The sequence below is a fragment of the Triticum urartu genome, chromosome 7A (assembly GCF_056163025.1).
Source record: "Triticum urartu cultivar PI428250 chromosome 7A, HENAU_Tu73, whole genome shotgun sequence".
In the NCBI taxonomy this organism is placed as follows: domain Eukaryota; kingdom Viridiplantae; phylum Streptophyta; class Magnoliopsida; order Poales; family Poaceae; genus Triticum; species Triticum urartu.
In genome coordinates this window covers 724,209,169-724,214,998 of record NC_141879.1, presented here as the reverse complement: position 1 = coordinate 724,214,998, position 5,830 = coordinate 724,209,169, and the positions used below count along the sequence as shown (strand labels likewise).

The following is a 5,830-nucleotide window of genomic DNA, read 5'->3' as shown; positions in this document are numbered from 1 at the left end:
TGTAAAGTCCGGCTGGTGCATACATTTTTATTTACTGCATGATGTGATTTTGCTACTAGATTGGTCCGCCCATTTTGCTACTGTTCCACAATCTTGGCTATTATATGCGCTCAATGCATAGAAATATTTAGCTTACTTTTCCTTTTCACCAGTTTAACGTACTGAAGGGAGGAGAAAATAACAATAACATGGATCATTGAATGTCAACTGTGATTATGCATGGCAAGAGAACCACATTTTTTGCTCTCATACTCTATTTTTAACTCTCATGTAGTCTTCATTTACTACTCTTCTAATGAGATATATTCAGTTCAAGAGTAGTTCGATTTGCTTGAATCTATGTAAGGGCCCGAACTAGCTACTTCAGCTGTGATTCTTTTGTGGCTTAAATCTTGCAGATTTTTACCTTTTTGAAGAAAAATACTTAATTCTTCGTAAACAAGTTGTGGTTCACGTATATTTATGTCTCTTGCTTTCTGATTAACCACAATTTCTTTCCATATATAAGAGCAGGCTAATGTGGCCATGAAGATTAATTGGTCAATTTCCTCCTTGATTTCCTAAAGAAGTTTGGATTCAAGTATGTATAATGTCCCCTGAAAAAGAGGTATGTATAATGTCAAAGCTTTGATTAATATGGTACCTTTTTTTTTGATTAATTTGGTACCTGTCACTGTGTATTTTTAATTAACACATGTTAGTTTGTGAAGATATCAACAATTACAAGTCTACTACTCATTTAAGCGCGTGAGGAAATTTAAGCAAGTTATTTCTTTATAATTACAAAAGGCAATTGGAAAATACTTCCATGTAGTGTTATTGGTTACATGCTATTCCCTCAGATCCATATTAATTATCGCTGCTTTAGTACAACTTTGTTAATATGGATCGGAGGAAGTAATATATAATTAAGTTGGTTATCTGCTTTGTATGTCGCTGAAACTTCTTTCTGAATAGTTATAATAATCGATTCTCGTTTGACAATTGGGAGATGGTAAAACTATTGAGGCACAACAAAAAGAAGGGTTTGGCACCATGATATTTGTAATGAGCTTTAACCAGGGCATTTCCCAATGAAGTTTCTTTCTATGGTGTACAAGCAAATTCTGATTTACATAATCTAGGTTGTCACAATCCCACAAAACTACGGAAGCATAAAGATGTACTTCTACAAAACTTATGATTATTTTAACAAAAGTATTTGCAAGGTATGCTATTAAAATTTGTAGTCATGTTACCAAGATGGGCTTGCTAAGTGTATAGTTTGTGCCCGTGTTGTACATGCATATTTTCTAATCTTGAGCTTGTGTTTATCATTTATTTGGTGAGATGCCTGAAAAGTTATCTTCACCCTGACTATGTGTCTATACGCTTTAGGTTGTTTCCTATATAATTTACAACATGCACGACAAATTATTGCTAATATTGCGTGGCTCCATCATTATTATTCTTTGGCTAAATTTCCGATAAGGACCAATGTGACCATGTTCTCCCTAAATGTTGGTGCTTAAGGATAAGTCAATTAACACGCCATGATTGTGTACGGCTATTGTTAGTACATTGATTCAGATGCATATGTATCAGGCATGCACACATAATATTCCATAAGAAGATGAAGGATGTCATCAGATGAAGGAAGCTAAAGAAGCCAGTCAAGTTATGTATATAAAATGTTTAGAAAGTATTTTTTTGGTGTTCTCCATTTGTACATATAATTTTCTGATAAATTACACATTAATGTTATAAAAAGTTATTACTATATATTCGAAAAGTCAAATTTCTAGCCCGTGCGGATGCACGGGTTGATGACTAGTAAGTCATAGTTAGAGAGCTCTGTACATGATATAGTGTGACATTAATGGTGTACATTGCCCAACAAAATAATATGATTAAATATAGAATATTCCATGCATGGGATTAAGTATTATTTTGGCTTCCTATAAACCTTGAATTTTTCAAAAACCTATTGTTAGATAATTTTCTTCATTTTCCGAGCTCAACACAATATGTTGAAATACACACATAAGCATATTTTAAAATAATAGATAGGAAAACAGAACAGTGCTAGAAAATAAACATACTTCCGATGATTAATGTGATAAAAAACCTTTTAATTAAAGCTCATTTTATGGCACCATGAACTTATGTAATCAAATGACAAAACCATGGTATTTTTCATCGACAAGGCATTTAGGAGTTCAATTTTATATAGTGATAGATCGATTTGCAATTCTTGCTTCTTCTTCTTTTCAGTTCCTATGTTCTCATAACTTTTAAAGTATAATAGAATTGAACCCCTCAAGGTATTTACATTAGAAAATATTCTACCCATAATGTATTTGCGCACCTTAAAATTGTTTCCTTATTTGCGCACCTTAAAAATCATCAAGGGAGGGCACTATAGTTACTTTTCAGGATATAATCAAATTCAACACAATCCCCTCAAGGTGTTTAGGTTCCAAAATATTCAACCCATCACGTATTTCCATGCCTTTAAAAATATTTCCTTCTTGCCTAGCTAGTTTTGTGTGTTTGCCAACTTCCACATCCTCCCTAACCTGTCCCTATCCCTTTTTTTCCACATCCTCCCTGCCCAGTCCCTATCCCTGATAATCAGAGTTTGGCACACATAGACGTGTATCCGAGTTTTCTTTTGCATGTATGCGCACCTTTAAAAATATTTCCTTATCGCTTAGCTAATTTTGCATGTACGCCAGCTTTCTCAATGTGCCATATCCTATCTCTGACAATAGATCACAGGCGGATACACATAGATGTGCACCCAAATGTTCCTGCAATTTTTTATCCATAGATGTAATTCTCGTGTATATATAATTGCGACATACATAAATACTTGTTTATTTTTTTGCAAAATACCATCTATGCTTCTTCAATATTATAAATGAAAAGTTGTTTTCATCTAAATCAGGAAATACCATCTATGCCTCTTCAAAGTAACTATTGTAATTCCATGACCGAGCAAGAAAACTTGGGTGGTTATATACCTAGAAAGCAAATGTTTCTAAATGTAATTAATTAAACTCTGTTGTGCATTTCCTGACCAAACTAATTAAAGATAACTATTATGGAGATCATTATAGGTTTAACAGTTTTGGGAGTAGATTTCCATTCACATGTCTATCTCTACTTTCATTATGTCTTGTACAGATTGGAGCAAGTTGAGGAGAATCACCAAGGTGTTAGGACGAGGGTGATGATGGTGAGGGACCAAAAGTCCTTCTTCCCCAGACCGGAGACGAAGCCGCCTAGGAGAACGACGGTGGACCAGCAAGAATGTTGTATGGAACCATGGTTCACCCGAACGTACGCTCCACGCCATTGATCTTTGGACACCACTTTTTGAGATATGTGCATGGCGGGAACAGTTTACGCGACATGGCAAACAGATATGCATGGCGCCAATAGTTTAGTGAAGGTTAGAAGCCCTACATTGCTAAAATAAGCCTACTTTATGCTCACATCATAGCTACTAAAAAAGTATTGTTGCATGTATACAAACACTATTCATTATTGTTTATTGCGTCGTTTTGTGCATCAGCTCTCTCCCCAAGACATGCATTGAGTAGGCTCAAGGAATCGCGCACAAGTGATTCATAACAAGGGCATCTCATTTTCTATTTTTTATTTTACGGGAAGGGGCATCTCAATTTGATCTGGATATTTTTAGAAGAAATCTGCTTGTCACAAGCTTTGAATAATTGTTTGTAGTCGCTAGTATATCTACAACTCCTATCTCTTAAATATTGTGCTACATGATATGTCACGTTTAACCTTTTTCTCTTCTTTTTTTTTTGCCATTTTCCTATATAGTTTGATGTCCTACTGGTCATGCGTCCAAAACAAAACAAAAAAAAATGTTAGAAAATCATTGTTTGCTGACCTGACATCAGTACATATTCTCATAAACATCAATAAATATGTTGTATAATTGTACAGAAATTTTACAGTCTACGAAACGAGTTTGAGAAGGTTCTTTTGGCCTGGTATTTTTTCAATAGTCACAGTGAATTATTCTTTTTTTATATGTACAAATTATGCTCCTAGAGACACGTGCCAGCCCATGAAAAAAACTACTTCCCGCGCAGGCCTAGGGGCTCCTTATTAGCACCAGGGTTAACCATGGGCTTTGGCGAGTTAGAGCTTTACACGGAATTTTGAATTCAAAACAGGACACAGATCCACATGTGGGGGTGGTACATCCTATGGCGTGGACCATAGGTTCGGGTGAACCATGGTCCTAAAAATCACCTCTCGGTGGACCAGGTAATGACAAGGTAGCCCAGCCCCCTAACAGCCATCAACAGGTAGGCCATGAACAGGGCATAGCAGTTGATAGACCCTACTTCGTTCCACCGGAGATCAGGTTCTTTCCGAGCCATCGGAGCAGCCTGCTGAAAACAAGAAGTCATTGTTAATTAATTTGAACATACATGCAGGCAGCCTGTTCAGTTCAGTAGGAAACAAAGTTAAGTCTTGCAGTATGTACAGCAATTATCCATTTCCAATGTTAATTATGCCAAACTGGGGCCAGTGCCATTGCAGCTAAAGTATATATCTACTTGAGTTTCGCCCCACGGAATCTATCTGAGGAGTAGAATGATCCACCTTGGCAGCCCAAACAACACGAAGCACAAATACAACATATCTTGTGGTATTTGATATGTGAACTGAGCACACCAACAGAATGCTCCTCTGTAACTAGAGCTAAACACAAAGTAGCGCTTAGTCATGCTCAAGATCATGTTGACCTTGTTATTTTTGGTAAGGGAGGAGACGACAAGGTAGGATATATAGCAAAAACAAAAGAAAAGGGCAGAAGGGTAGAGAAATCACATGCTCCGCTCCATGAAAGCGACCATGGACTCACCTTTTGGAGTCTGGACCAAGGTTGATGACGAAGATGAGGCGTCGACACGACGAGGATGAGGCGTTGGCGTCACCACAGATCAAGCACCAGTCCCAGTCGCAGAAGATGGCTGCCGCAAGGCGAAGGTGAATGTCATTTCTAGGGGAAAAGCAAAGCAGAAACGAGGAGGAAGCCACAACTCCAAACCTTGGCATGCATGGAGACCGTACGTCTTCAAGCTTTGAGTGGAGTGAAGCAGAGCATCCAACTGAACTGGCAAATGCACACAGAGACACAGGAGAAGTAGAGTTAAAGTAGAGATGTACCTTGGCCTCGACCCTGGAGGATTCGTGTGCGGAACCAAGGACTAGGAGCACAGGCCCCCGCCAGTAGGGTCCTTATGAAATGGCTTCACACACGACACGATTGGACACTCGCATTTCCCAACGCCCAAGCATATCTTGTCATGTCGAGCTTTGTGAGTCAGCCGTGCCATGCATGCCTTCAATTCGCACCACCACCCGGCCAGAGTCTGGTGCATTATTGAGCTTGGGCGCGTCAAATGCTTGGCGTCAATTAAAGCACAAGCTCATTCATCAGTAAAATATCTATGCATGTATTCCTCCCTCATTTCCAGAACTTAATTCAGAGTTCAGAAAATGGATTCCTGATACTACATTGATTTGATCACTCAGCTATACGTTGTATAGAGGAGAAGTCGACATGGATAATAAGGTGGTCAACATGGCGTACGTGGCCTGGTTATTAGCAGAAGCGACCTCACCCCGCCAATAGCCAATCAAGATATGAAACGACCAGGACGCGTTACTACAGAAACGAGAGGGACCATGTACATTTTGGCAGAGAATCAACGTCCCAGCATGTAGCAGGTGCAGGTGGGCCAAACCAGAAATTAAAGTACGTTAGGTATGATTAAATTTAAATGTTGCCATTCCAGAAATC

General features: G+C 38.4%; 1 long non-coding RNA gene across 1 annotated transcript; it reads right to left on the bottom strand.

Annotated features, from left to right (window-relative positions):
- Window positions 1-4,012: 4,012 nt before the first annotated feature.
- LOC125519579 (uncharacterized) lies at window positions 4,013-5,214 on the bottom strand. Its single transcript, XR_015612423.1, has 3 exons — window positions 5,075-5,214; window positions 4,889-4,997; window positions 4,013-4,412 (listed from the first exon to the last, which is right to left on the bottom strand). It is a non-coding gene; the product is annotated as an uncharacterized LOC125519579 (long non-coding RNA).
- Window positions 5,215-5,830: the final 616 nt, after the last annotated feature.